General features: G+C 33.8%; 1 protein-coding gene and 1 pseudogene across 10 annotated transcripts in view; both read right to left on the bottom strand.

Annotated features, from left to right (window-relative positions):
* Window positions 1–15,782, bottom strand: part of MGAT4C (MGAT4 family member C) — a 668,022-nt gene that overhangs the window by 139,556 nt on the left and 512,684 nt on the right. The gene's annotated exons all lie outside the window — the stretch shown is intronic.
* Window positions 9,492–11,472, bottom strand: LOC148093786 (hyaluronan-mediated motility receptor-like; annotated as a pseudogene).

Raw genomic sequence — 15,782 nt, 5'->3', positions numbered from 1 at the left:
AGGAAATTGTCAGAGGTCCCTAAAATAACCCTCAGGTTCAATAATTCTCTAGAAGGGCTCATGGGACTCATACAAGCTGTTATACTCATAGTTACGGTTTGTTACTGAGAAAAATACAAATTAAGAATAACAAAGAGAAAAGGTGCATTGGACGAATTCCAGGAAAAATCAGATTGTGCCTCCAGGTGTCCCCGCCCAGTGCAGTCACATGGAAACACACTAATTCTCTCATCAATAATGTGTGACAACACATGCAAAGTGCTACCAATCAGGGAATGTCACCAGAGCGTTGGCATCCAGGGATTTTGTTGGAGTGCAGTAACAGGCTTGTGTTGCTTACAGAACTGACCCTGCTACTCAGACTCCAGCCTCCCTCAGAGCAAAAACAGGCATTCACCACAAATCACCCTGCTAATGGAAACATCTGGTCAAGCCAGTACAGCAGGGCCCAAGACATCAGACATACAAGAACATGCATTCTCTTTAAATACAGAATGGCCCAAGGCCTCAGGCAGGTAAAAATGCTGTTATCAGTAGGATAGGTCAAAGGCTCAATGGCATTTCCCAAGAGCCAGCCTACGGTCAATACAGAAGATAAACCCTTCTTTGGACTGTTCAGGGTTTTTGAGCAACTCAAACCTGCTGAGTTTACTCTTTCCTGACCTGAAATATACAATGGAATTCAAATCAGTTGACCAACACACAGAGAGGGAAAAAATTTCAGCACCCACCCGGCCAGGCATGGCTCAGGAGCTGAGCATCATCCTAGAATCCAGGAGATCGAGGCTGGATTCCAGTCGGGGCCACATGCCCCGGTTGCACGATGGATCCCCAGTCCGGCGAACAGGAGGTGGCCGATCAATGACGACTCTCCCATCATTGATGCTTCAACTCTCTCTCTCCCTTCCTCTCTGAATCAATAAGATACACTAAAATAATAATAATAATAATAATAAATAAAAATAAAAATAAAAAATTCAGCACCATATGAAAAGACAGGTGAACGAATATTTCTCTGTATTTTAGTAAAATAAAATCTTGTTAAATAATTACAACTTACAAAAAGGGTATCCTGTTTTAAATTGCTTTTCTGATTAATTGACCATTTTTCATAATTCAGGTACCTCATTCTGTATTAGGCATGACATATTTGTAGTGTGTGCCTGATTTATGCTTTCATGCCTGGTTCCTTAAATGAAGCCTCACCTTGTTCCTGCCACTGAGGCTATACTATAACCTTGTTTTAAAGTTTCTGGCTTTAAAATTTGGGGCCCCAAGGCCAGACCCCCCAGCTCTGGGGCTTTACTAACATGATTCAGCCTGTATGCTTAGGCTCACACCTGCCACCTGTCAAGTTCAGCAGTCCTGCCAACGTACTGACCTGCTGCTTGGGATTCCCTGAGCCTGCCTACCTGAACTGCCACTTTAACTTCAGCCCCTGGATCTCCTGCCATGTCAGATGAGGCTGTTTTCAATTCCCTAAAGCTCTCCTTGAAGCATTTTCCCTACAAGGGTAAGTAAACTTATAATGTTTTCCAGTCTTTGAAAGGGTTCCTCTTCTCACATGGTAGCTCTCACAGGGCTACTGTGTTCAGAGAGAAATTTAACTCTTACTCACACAACATACATTCAAGAAGTATTTAGGGATTCAGCAAGTGACCATTAAACACTAAGCACTGTTCTAGTGCTAAGAAATATGGGAATATGTAACTGGAACAATTGAATGTCTATATTGATATATGCATTTTCATTAACACATGCACATAAAGTCTTAGTCTTTTCCTTAATAAATGAAAATAAGATCAGAATTTAGAACTGACTTTCAAACTAGCCCCTCCTTATCATTCTTCTTTCCTTTTATAGTTTCCCCTGGGTCTTTTAGTGCTTTGTTAATGTGTTCAATCCTTCTCAGATCACTTTTCAATCCCACTAAGGATACTATACACTGATCCTGAAAGCACAAACTGTTATATTTTCCACTCCACAGATTCTAATCTTCACCATTGATTGTAAAACTAATACTCTTTGCCTTTGCATGCCCTGAAATGTGGAGGAGAATGCCATAGGGTCACAGCCTCTCTCACATTAAAAACAAAGAATAAAAAAATGGATTGCCTTCTCGCAACACCAACAGCTATAAATCCAGGAAGCACATGACCTCCAGTTCTTCTGCTCCTGGGAGGAATCTTTTTAATTCACTCTTATGCAGACTCCTAGAGAAAAATATCTACCCTCAAATTAATGTATCAGCACACACTTGACAAATACAACAAAATAAAACATTTAATAGATTGTCCATGAGGTAAATCATGGAGGTATGACCTAAAACCCACAAGACAGACACAGTTGAATGTTCATTTTAACAATGAATCTTCTGAAGACTCGGTTTACATTTCATCTCACATGTTCAGTTACAAGTCACTAAGTATTGCTAAAGAGTCAGAACACTATACATACCCTGTTCTCCTTGTAAACATAAATTTTATAGTAAAGAGGAGATTCTGATATTGTAGACAAAACCATTTTAGTAATGCAGAATACCATTATCAATTGAAGCATGTTGAAAAGAAAAATGCAAGTTATAGGGATTTATATTTATACAAAATACTTTATATTGAATACCATGCAGCGGTACTGATTTGATGTTCACTATTTCTTGAGTAAATTCCAAATTCCATTATCACAAATGGTAATTGAAAATGTGACCCATTTATTCTGACAATATATTTAAATTTAATTACAATTTTAGCCATAGACAACACTAAGAAAAATAAGTGAATTTAGTGTTTAGTGGACCTGGTCATTTTCTGCTAGAAACTCACTATTATTGAGAGCTTAACTAATTTAGCATTTCATCAGTGTCACTCATTCATTCTTTCTACAAATATATGTTGAGTACTTATCATGTGCTTGGGTCTTTTCTGGATACTGTGCTGAATCAGAAAGATAACACAATTGTTCTCATGGATATTATATTTCACTGATAACAAGACCAGCTAGTAAAAAAATAAAGTTATAAATTTTGTGTTCTGAAGAAAATAAAGTAGGATGACAAGATAGAGAGTAATGGGAGAGTGCTAATTAAAATTGAATGATCAAGGAGTGTCTAGTAAGCAGTGATATTTAAGCAAAATTTCAAATAAAAGAAGATGATCCTGAGATGAACATTATGGGAAGAGGGATAAAATGTGGTCAAGATGAACCCGGTGGGGTGTAACTCAGCAGTTGAGCATCAACCTAGAATCCAGGAGATCGCAGTTCGATTCCTGGTCAAGGCACGTGCTTGATCCCCAGTGGGGGGGGGGGGCAGGTACAGGAGGAAGCCGATCAATGACTCTCTCATCATTGATGTTTCTACCTCTCCCTCCCTCTGAAATTAATAAAGATATATTTTAAAATATGGTCAAGATGGAAAAGAACTCGGATAATTCCAAAACCAGAAAGATCCATGTGGCTGAAATATGGTGAGTGTAGAGCAGAGAATGATATGAGGTAAACTTGGCAAGTTAGTCCAGAGCCAGATCTCAGAACCTGTAGGTGGAAGTAAAAATTTTGTATCTAAGTGTAATCGGTAGTCATTGGATGGTTTACTGGTATGTGCATAACATAAATGATAAGAACTTCAGGTTGGAAACAATGGTGAATAGTTAGCAGTGATGTGAGTGAGAGATCATGGTACTGTGGACAATAGTATAAAATGAATTAGTCTTTAAACAGGACATAATGGTGGCAATATATAGGTATATGGAAAAAGGAATACTCAAAAAGATTGACAATGCCCAGATTTGAGGTTTGAATATATGGAGTGACAGTAGATTCATTTAGTGATATGGAAAACCAGAAAGGGACAGGTTAAGGGCATGTGTGCATTTCAGATAACTAATGACACTACTAGACAGCCAGCTGGAAACACTAACTTGGTAAAAAAAAAATTATAGATTTATATACATGATTATATATTATGTTATATAAAATTATATCTAGTCTATATATGTATGTGTGCCTATATATGTATATACTCATGTGTGTATATATACAGATATATATACACACAAAATCTGGTGAAAAAGATGACAGACACTTATCCCAAACTTGGAAACACGCAAAAAAGTGTTCTTTCAATGTGCTACTGCCCAAGCCATTTTCTAATTCTAGGGGCAGAGGTTAACTTGTAGATTTGTTGTTGTTCAGTGTATGTGAATATACTTTTTGTCTGAAGGAATAGAAAAAAGGGTTTAGTTTATTGCTCTATAAGAGATTAACCTATTTTGGTTTTAACTCAGAAATCTTATCCTAACATTCCTTTATTAAATTGCACATTATGTATACATCATGTACATATACTTAAACACATACATATTTTTGCATATACTCTTTGGGCTAATTTTAACATCCTGTCATTAATGAGTTAAATAGAATCTTTGGTATGTGTTTATATTATATCCACATACAAATAAAAATATTTACATCATATAAGATCATTATATATATCTGGAAACCATTGGCATGTAGATAATAGATATAAATATGTGACTTTATATAGAGTTAATACAAAAATATGTGGGGACGGTTATGATCCCAGAGTACAGGGAATACATACACGTATATGTCATTATGTGTTTAGACAAAATTGATAAGTTCTGATATCATTATTTTTCTATTAGGTAACTTAAAGATCAGAAAGTCTGACTAGCTCTTTTAGACTATCACAACTAAAAAATGTAGAAAGCAAATATAGCCCTGGTCAGCCTGACTAAAGATTTCATCTTTTTTCCCACAAGAGCAAGATACTCCTCCAGATGAAATAGCTTCATGGATAGACCTTGAGAATATTATGCTAAGTGAAATACATCAGTCAGAAAAAAGCTAAGAACTATGTGGGATATAAAACTGAAACTCATAGAGCCAGACAGTACTTGGTGGTTACCATAAGGAAGGGGTATGGGGGGTAGCAAAGGGTAAAGGGGACCAAATATACGGTGACAAAAGATGATTTGGCTTTGGGTGGTGGGCACACAATGCAATATACAGATCATGTATCATAGAAATCTACACTTGAGACCTATTATGATCTTGTTAACCAATGTTACCCCAATATATTGAAAAAAGTAAAAAATAGCTTAATTTTCTATAGAGCTAATGGGCAGTATACTCAATCTCCCTTCTCTTTAATCTCACCCTCCACCTGGTGTGTGTGATTGCCCTACTTTAGGCTTTGCATGCAGTAAAACTATCTCTTAACCTTCACCTTACCCACAGCAGTTACATCACAATTGGTAAGTACAGATCATGCAGAAAATGCAAATACTCTCATGGTTTCATACATTTTGGAATAGGCAAAATATGAAAAATAAGTTCACATGTACTGCAATATTTTTGCCATATATAATGGTAAATGTTTTAACTGAAATAGTATTCATGATCTAAGTAGATGATTAAATTTCCCTCCTTTTAACTTATGACTCTCCATTATATAATTATGATAATATGCATAAAGATCATTGCTTAATCCTGAATTTAAAATTATAATCAATTATATCCATATAGAATTTAAAATATGGTAATTTTAAAGTATTGCTTCTTCAAATGAAAAAATTAATTCACAATGAGATTAAAGGCAATGCATAAAGAATATATTATGTAATGCAAATTAAATAAATGTCATTATTGCCTCTTTGTTCTCTCCGCTCTTTAATATGCATGGCCTTGCTAGGCAGGTAGACAAAAATAGACTCAAGAATATTAGACAATTGATAAATCCCCTTTTATGACTTCAATAATTCAGTGGTAAAGAATATTAACTAGAAAAATATAGGATACTGTTTTACCTTGAGATGATTGCAATCGGTTTTAAGCAAAACCTGTGACAACTTATTTCAAAAAGCATAGAAGAAAATGACTGACTTTGGAATTTAAATATTGAATGTAAACTCAGTCACATGAACAGAAATAAAGTATATAACTTTCCTATTTTCTTGAAGGGCCAGCAATAGTTAAAGGTGATTGAAAATAATCATGAACACATCATAAAGCCCAAATAAAAGTTTAAAATATATCAGTTTCATTGACAATGATACACTTAAGGTAGATGCCAGATCATTTACTTTACATATACATCTCCTGGTAAATTACAACTGCTCAAAAGCAGGAATCATAAATATATTTGACTACATTTCCAGAGCACATGGTGAGCCCCTTTTACGTATACATTAATGTATTCATTTAATGTGTATGTCTCATACATTACTGCCCCTTCTTTCAAGTCTTATTTGATCTCAAAAATATAAAAGTCCTAACAGTATAAAATTAGAATTTTGACCAGTTTTACCTACTGGAGATGTCCACTAATTGATTTTTGAAACAATTTTTATTAGAAAAATAAGACAAATTAATGTTGGAATTTGACTCTTTTAAACTAGGAATAAAATATTGAAATGTAATTGTTAAAAATATTTAAAAATAAATATTCACAGCAATAAATAATAAAATGGAAAAAATATGTAACTTTATCTCTGATTACAAATACGTTATTCTAAAACAATCAACAACATAAAAGCAGATGCTGAGGCTCTTTAATCCTTTATGCACTTTAAGAGAACTGTAAGCAATTACATAAATTATAAAAAATAAAAAATAGGAAATTTTAGGAAAACAATGACTGCAATGTGTAACTGTATCATTACAAAATATTAAAGATGTAAAATTTATTACAATAATTTACAAAAATATAATTGAGGATACTAAGGTCTTTAAATATGATGCTACATCAATAAATATTAATGGATAGTCAATCATGTATTAGGTAAATGTTAAGAACTGGGAAAGTAATTATTTGTAAAAAGTAGATTGAAATTGCATAGAGCCTAAATGAATTATTTGTTTAAATAGCCTTTTCACACTAAAAATGATCATCCTACATCTCCCATAATTTGTGGGATATTCTACTCAGGTTTCCTACAAATGTGGAAACCAAACTTCTTATCTTTAAATGCTATGTTCTTAATCCTTAGTTCAAAACTTTTATAGCTGTCTTAAATGGCTTCATGTCTGCTATCTTCCCATAGAAAGTCTAGTTCAGTGCAAATGAGACAGGCCTTAGAAATTTACATTTCAATAAGCAGCTCAGGAAAATTAGATCCAGATATGATGTGGAGCCCTCTGTGAGTAAAATCTCTGCAATTAGTGCTTAAATACCGCCAGTCCTCCTTTGTAACACTTTTTCATCTCTAGTCCATAGTTTAAATCTTCACTATATAATTTCACTTTTATGTAATAATTATCAACTTTTATCAGAATTTCTGCAGTCTTTCCCCATGACATTCTAAAAAGCAATTAATTACCTTTAAGACTAACAATTCTTAGAGAACATGTCTCTCTCACAAACTTTCACATCCTCACCATTGAATCTTTGCCTGTAACATAACAAATTTAATTACTGGATTATGAAATGTCGATGTTATCACTAGGTTTCAGTGCAGGAATATCACTGTTTTAATCAGATCATTGCATAGGAATGCTTAATGGATACCAATCAGAAAAATTAACATTTTCTAAAATTGTAGCTTGAGATTATGAAATATTTTTTTATTAGACAGACCAACACATCACATAAAACCACTGAACTCACATTGGTACCAAGATTCTATTTCATAATTTCTTAATATCAATCATTAACTCCTGAATTTCAACCCATCAATCAACGTTTTTTTAATTTATCTTTATTGTTGAAAGTGTTGCAGATGTCCCCTTTTTTCCCCCATTGATTCCCCTCCACCTCACTACTGTCACCCCCAAAACCTTCACCCCGCTATTGTCAGTGTCCATGGATTATGCATATATGCATATAAATTATTTAGTTAATCTCTTCCCACCCCCCACTCCCAATCAATGTTTTTGAAAATTCTTATTAGTCATATTATTTTACATAAAACATGACTCTTGCTCATATATTACTCTAAAATCTAACTGTAAAAGACATATACACACATAAAGATATGAAAGCATGAATGACTATAAGCAGCAAATTCTCAATTATATATATAGTAGGCGACAATTAACATGCCCCTTGGGTAAAGCTGTCTAATGCTGAAGGGACCTGAGTAGGTTTTAAAGTATAGTTAGAAATTAAATAAGCAAAGACATGAAAAGGGTTTTACAGACTTGCTGAAATAGAAAAGTGTGGGATGCCTTTGGGAAATAAAGAGTAAATCAATTTGGAAGAAGCCAAAGTTTTATAGAGAATAAAGTATATGAAATAAGTTTTAAAGGGCAGCTGTGTTTTAAAAGACTATGTCTGCCAGGACAAAAAAAATGGAGTTTATCCTGTAGGCTCTTTGTTGATTCTAGTAAAGGTACATGGATATCAAAGTGATATAAATTAAATGATATTCAATATCCTTATTTTTTTGTTTTATTTTTTTAAGATCCAATAAAATACTTTATTATGAAAAAGCTATTCTGATTTTAATAGTCTCTGTTGTCCCATCAGTGGAGAAATATTATTTTAAAAGGTGGCATATAACAGAAATCAGAAATTTAAAATGGCATACTACCATTTGTAATTCTAGAGAAGGGAGGGGAGGAGAGGGCACAGATAATAAATACACCTTAAATAAATGCAAAAATGTAACTTCATATAATATGAGTTGAATAATCGAGTTAATGACTTAATGTGTGATTTTTATTTCACATTCCAGAAATACTAATCAAATTCCCAGTGGTAGGCTGACGCCAAGCCATATAAGTAACATTCTCTAAAGAGTTAGTTAAGAGCACTATTTTCAGATTTTTCATGTATCTACTAATTAATTGCAGTTTGTTTAAAATGTAGGTTTTCAAGCCAAACCAGATTTTAATTTAGTAAGATTAGGATAGCAACTAGGAATATCCAAATTATTGACCAGCGCAGGGACTCTGGTAAGAGATAAAGAGATCACTATGGAATTAAGCATGCCCTTACTTCTTACTGGAACTGGATAAATGGGTGATGGGTAAACAGAGTGAACATAATTAGGAAAACCAAAGTAGAGGCAAGAACGAGCAAAAGTGTTTTGTCCTAGTTTAAAAGGTTCAGATTAGAAAAGCCATCCAGAATCAAACTAAAAAGGCCTGAGGATTAGAATCTTGAAACCAAGGTTTCAGAACAGGGGAATAATAATAGTAGAGTAATTTTTAAAGTAATTTTTAAATTACATTTTTAATTTCAATATTGATTGATGGGACAAGTTGTAAAGCTGGACAGCCAAATAGAAGGTTTAGAGCAAAATGATAAAAATGAGCATCAGGGAGGAGGTACTGATACCAGAAAAAATGTCAGAAGACATATGGTAAAAATGTTGAACTTAATTTCAGATACCTAAGAATAGGAAGTTAATATTATTACGAACATAATATTAATAAAAGCAATAACAATAATAAAAAATAAGAATAAAATAATCTTCAACTGGTTTTTCAAATGTTTACATACATAATTCTTGAAACACCATAGGAGCTCAGCAGCAATTTGTATTGCATTCTTTTAATGGGGTTTTGAGAGCAAAATTTCCTTTACTTTTACAAAGAAAAACCTTTGAAGGATCTAAGTGTTTGATACCCAGAACTTTATTCAATTCCTCCTAAAGTTTTCTCTCTCTTTACTTTTTTACAGTAAACGGAGAGTGGAGATTTGACACCTCTGATTTGAGTTGGCTATTTTTGTCTTTCAATTTCACAACATGCTTGTTTTGTTTTATATTCTGATAACCCAATAATTTAGCATACGAATCTCTTTGTTTATTTAGCTGTTCCCGAGTTGCACCATGTTCATTCAACAAAGCCTGTTTCTCTGCTTCAAATGCACCCAGCTGTAACTGAAAAGGTTTTGTTCTATTATATAGTTCATAAGGGAAACATCGCTTATTCATTTCCTCGGTTAATTCTGCCATTGTATTTTTTTTCCAGCTTGAGGAAAGGAGAGTGAGAGAGAGATAGAAACATCAATGATGAGAATCATCCATGGGCCACTGCCCCAAGGCCCCCTAGTACGCCCCCTACGGGGGACTGAGCTCGCAACCTGGGCACTTGCCCTGAACAGGGAATCAAGCCGTGATCTCCTGATCTCCTGGTTCATGGGTCCACGCTCAACCACTGACTAACACCAGCCTTGCGGCTGTTTCTTAAAGTCTTCACCTTGTTGTTTGAGTTGGTTCTCTAAATCAGTTATTTTTTGGATACAGAATCTGGTGTCTTTAATTTCTGCTTCTTTAAGTGATGATCTAGAAGCACATCTAGAAGCATCCTTGCATATTTCTTTCTTTTTTTTTTTTTTTTAATATATCTTTATTGACTTCAGAGAGAGGAAGGGCGAGGGAGAGAGAGAGATAGAAACATCAATGATGAGAGAGTCATCCATTGGCTGCAGCCCACAACCTGGGCATGTGCCCTGACAGGGAATCGAACTTTGATCTCCTGGATCCTAGGTCCATGCTCAACAGCTGAGCCACACCCAGCTGGGCGCATATTTCTTGATTTGAACTCTTAGTTACCAATATCTGATGCTGAACATCCTCTGCACTTTTCTCAGCCTTGGCCTTTTTTCCTTAAATGCTGAGCTCTCCAGCTTAACATCACCTAACTCACTAGCTGTTAATGCTTTAAAGCTTTCAAATTGAGCAGTAACATCTCCAAGGTTTTCCTCTGCACTATGATATCTTTCCTGCATGGCAGGTGGCCTGAGTGTGAGCAGCATGGCTTTTCAGGATCAGCTTTTCTTCAAGAAGTTTCAGTTTTTCAGCTCTAGGCTTTGTTTCTTCTTCCAGTTGTTTGACCAGCTTTTCAGCTTGTCCCTCCTTTTGCTGTAATCTATCTAGCTCATCCAGAGCTGTCTTTAATTCTTCCTCAGAGGTTCCTCTTTTTCACCATTGCCTCTTGAAAAGAGCATAGCTTCCGCTGAAGACTAGAAGATAATTTCTTCTTTTATTACAGACATGAATCAATTTGAAATTCTTTTTTGTTGTAGCTTTTTATACTTGTTTTCAAGAATAAACTCTTAAGTTTTACATTTCAGAATTTAGATTTTCATCTCATTCTGTGTCCCTGTTGATGAGGTCTTCTTCCTCTCCCCCTCCCTCCCTCTCTTCCACCTACCCCCACTCACTGAGGCAGTCAACAATAAGATTTGTTGAAACTTTTTTTGGTTTTCAAATCTTGGTGATTTCTGAAAGGATACTTGTCCTTTTAATACTTCTGAAGTTTTCACATCATCAGCACCTAGAAATGGTGCACAACCAGAGGGCCATTGAATTGTTTCAGGGGAGCCTTAGGAAAGGACATACTGATGACCAGCTCCACAAGCCAGGGTTCCTCAGCACCTTCTTCTCCAATGTCTTTAAAGTTGAAAATAAAATACTTTGGAATATCAGAATGCATGTATCTTGTCATTTAGTCATAGATTTAGTGAGTACTTACTCTATGCCAGGCACTCTGCTGAGTCATGAGTATACAATGCTGAGCAAAAACACACATATAAAATGGCTTAAATTCAAATGTGAGAGACAAAAATTAATCAAATAACCACACAACTATATTTATAACTAAAACTTTGAAAATTTTTATGGAAAATTAAATGTTGGTGTTTTTTTATTTTATGAGCACATCTTAGGATTACAGGGAAGTTTTGCTGAATAAGTCACTTTAAGCCGAGTTCTGGCAGATTTGTAGAAGTGGGAGTATAGGCTTGGGGAGAGAGCATTATAGGCAGAAGAAAGAAGATGTACAGTGGTCTTAATATTCCAGGAATACATCTGGGAATTTGAAAGAAAGCTAGAGTAGCAGAGATGGAGAGAGTTAGATATTAAGCCATGTAGCTGGAGAGGGAGGGAGGAGCTGGGTTAAGCAAGCTATCTAGGACATTTTAATGGTATTGGACTTGAAAAGAGAAATGGTGGTATCTGGTTTTTATTTCATTATTATTATTTCATATAATTTAAGCATTATTTTATGAGTTCATATTTTTTCACAAATTTTATTAGCCTATTATTCTACAGTAAATGAATATCAGATGGCCTGAATACCGAAGGCAATATGCACAAAAAAACCAAACATATTGGTCCTTAAAGTATTCCCATTTGTGTGTTAGTTCACAGAGTGAACTGTTTAATTGAAGCTTCAGTGTTTCATAGTACGTGGTAGGACAATTCTTTCATTATTCCTCCTTCTCAAAAATATTTTGTTTTCTTAACCTGGTGCATTATTTGAGTTACTTTTAGCATTTTAGAATTTACCAAGTGCTAAAAAATCCCCCATGGGATTTAATTTGAATAAAATTAAAACTATGATACAAACCAGGTACATTTAATCATTTTTATTATTACAGTTTCTAAACTCATTTTGGTATCAAAAATAAAATAATTACAAAATATAATGAAAAACAAGCCATGACAATTATTTAATTAATACAATAGATAGCTGTTTTATCTATTTTTCTAAGCATCCAATACTGCAATATAGAAAGACTTTTTTTCACCGTAGAGGAGTTGATCCTTACCTTATCAATATCAGGGTTTGAAATATTAAGCTATGTGTTTACAGATTTTTGTATATGTAAAAATTAGTAAATTTAAAAATCAAGTAGTATTTAAATTATGCACTTAAATTTGAAGGTTCGCTATGCATGCAAGGAAAAATAATATGCTTAAAGAACCACTGTGCCGCTTTGCTGTCTTCAACTTCTTCATTTTTATTACTTTTGTACCACAGCCAAAATTACCTAAATGTATTGAAGGTTGAAAAGCAAGAGCACATAGAGACAGAATTACAGTCAACTATAATGGATTAGGTGCTCAGCTGAGGATAAGTATATATTTTGATGGTCTGCAAACCATTTAGAAAATTATTGAAGTAATAAAATGCAACTTAAGTCCCAAACTATTACTGATTCTAAACATGATATAGCACTTTCAAGGATAAATTTTACTTTTGAAGGAAGAAAAAAACCACAACTTTGTACTTGAAATAAAATTTGACTAAGTAGCCTTAAACTACTGTGAGGTTCTTAATAAACATAGTGTAACAATACTTGGAAATGGAGGTAAGCCTTACTTTTCATCCTTCTATAGTATAGCAGCAGTATATCATACAAAATACAATAAAAGTACTTAAAGCAATAAAATAAAAATAACAAACATACAAGATAATAACTGAGAAAAATATAAACAATTCTCATATTATTTAAAAGTATAAAATAAAAGCCAGGTAAGTTGAAATACTAAACACATCTTTACCAAATGTATATAATTATTAAATAATCAATTTCACTTCATTTGCCCATTTTTAATTAAAATTACATAGCTTACATTTTGTTACATTATCTCATTTACATTAGTCATCATAACAATCCTGTTTATGAAGAAACCAAGTTTCTGAGTTTATGTGAAGTGTTTAGAATGACATTTCTAGAAAGACAAAGATCTACAAACTATAACTAGACTTTTTATTCTAATATTGCAACAGATGCTTTTAATAGCTATTCTGTGGCAAATCTGGTGTTGAAAAACACATTTCCATTATGGGATATTAGAATTAGAATTATAAATTATGATAACTAGTACAATAATACACTAATCATGGTGATTAAACCCATACAAAACAGTAAATTATTTGAGGCCAGTGATCATGTCCACCGTGTTTATCACAAGTATTTTGAGAAGCACTGATGTAGATGGACGTTAATAATTATTCACTGAATTAGTGAACACAATGAAACCTCATTACTCAAAACTAACTGAAGGAAGCTTAATCTGAATTAGTGAACATTTGGAATTCAAGGTTATCTTTTTAAACTATAACTAAATTTTACTGAAACATTTATTTAGAGATGTCTGTGAGCTAGACCTTGGTCAAACAGTGAATAAAACATCTTGTTTGTTATCCATGACTTTACAATCTTTTCCAAATATGCTAAGTGCTTTGATAAAGAATTGCACGATAAGCTGTTAAAACTGGGATTGCTGTTTATGATAAAACTGTAATTGGATTTAAATAGTCAAAACTCAGTGGATACTTTATCAAATATCATTTGTAGCAATGAATTTCAAATTATTAAAGAAATTTTCAGCATCATTCTAGTGCTGCTTCACAGTTGTAAATGCATTTTTGTTAACATACAAATTCCTTTAAGTTGTCTCTTCATTACGTGTATGCAGAACAATAAAAATTAACCCAAATTTAGCCTTATTTACTGTAAAATTTAAACTTCCTAGCCATACACTTGTAATGTTAACTTATTTTGCTGGTTTATTGAATTCTTTTTTGAGCAGTTATCACTAGTAATGAAACAAATCCAAAGATGTACCTTCCTATTTAATACACATCATCCTTATAAAGTATTTCTGTCAAAATATCCACCAAAATTGTGAGGTAAACCCTAATTGAGGGATATTTTACAAAATAACTCTGAACTCTTCAAACATCAGTGTGTCAAGAAGCACCTACCCTCTAAAAAAGGCAAATAGACTTAGAAAGTGTGCCAGATTGATAAATATGACAACTGAATGCAAGAATAATCCTGGATTTTCTTTTGCAATTAAGAACATTATTGAGACAATTGAAGGCATTAATAAAGTCTGAGATCAGATAACAATGTTATAAAAATGTTAATTTCCTGATATTTAAAGTTGTACTGTGATTATGTGCTTTCCACCTTTCCTATTGTTTGGATCATGAGAGGGATGAAATCCTGTGTGGAGGTAGTAGGTAGAGGCAGACTGAAATGCAATGTTTGGTGTAATATCTTCCTTGTGTAAGCCTGTTCTATATGATACCACCCAGGCCCTGTATCACTCTGGCTTCCTTTTCTATGTTATTGCTAGTTGTTGCGTGCAATCTTGTAGAATGTAAGCAGCATCAGAAACCTCCCAACATAGGGTCTTTGACAGCACCTTTTGTTTTTGTTTATTTTGGTTTGTTTTCTTTTTAAACGAATTTTATGTTGGAGGTAAAATTTTGGAAAGATTCATATATTATTCAAAGGATAAATGCAACTATCAGCAGTTTTTACTATGTTCCACTATGTGATATGTCATCATCATTGATTTTTACTGGTGACAGAAAAGAGAATGCATCACTTTCTTCTTTCTATTCAAACTGTTAAATGTGAAGACCACAAATAGATAAACAGATAAGCACAGTAAAGATGAAGACAGAGAAGAGAATAATGTTTTTTATGTTTCGGGTCTTCCTAGTCTCGGCAATGCGTAATTTCTAGCCTAATTTCTGGTTGGGTCTTGCCTTTCCTTTTATCCAATTCTCTGTGGGTTCTAAACCAACTTGCATTTCACAAAAATGTTGTATAACCCCTATATGGTTCTCTCTGACTAGGAATGATAATATGTACTTCCCAAACCTTTTCCAATTGAAGAACAGTTATTCATTTTTTAACTCAAGCTCAAGCTTTACTCCTTGTAAATCCTTTCTTATTCATTGCCCTGGATAAGCTGACTGTATCCTAACAATTCATTCCACCTTTTGTGTTTATCTAATGGTATCCTACACCTAATAAAGAGCCAAGCACATAGCAGATGCTCAATGAACAGTTAAATAAATAAATGAGAGGCATAGAACATATAGAGAAGTAGAGATAAAATATGCATAAGCAATACAGATAGGCCTTTCTGGACTACTCTTACCTTTGGGGGGAAGGCGGTTGTAGTATATTGTATACTTAAAAAACACCAAAGCTAAAAAGAAAAAAAAGACATGAAGAAAGCAGAGTAAAGAAAAAGTTCACAGAATGAAAATGCATTAAC

The sequence above is a fragment of the Miniopterus natalensis genome, chromosome 2, assembly GCF_054644295.1.
Source record: "Miniopterus natalensis isolate mMinNat1 chromosome 2, mMinNat1.hap1, whole genome shotgun sequence".
NCBI classification, from domain to species: domain Eukaryota; kingdom Metazoa; phylum Chordata; class Mammalia; order Chiroptera; family Miniopteridae; genus Miniopterus; species Miniopterus natalensis.
Note: the sequence above shows the minus strand (reverse complement) of the source record. Positions and strands in the feature narration are given on the sequence as shown.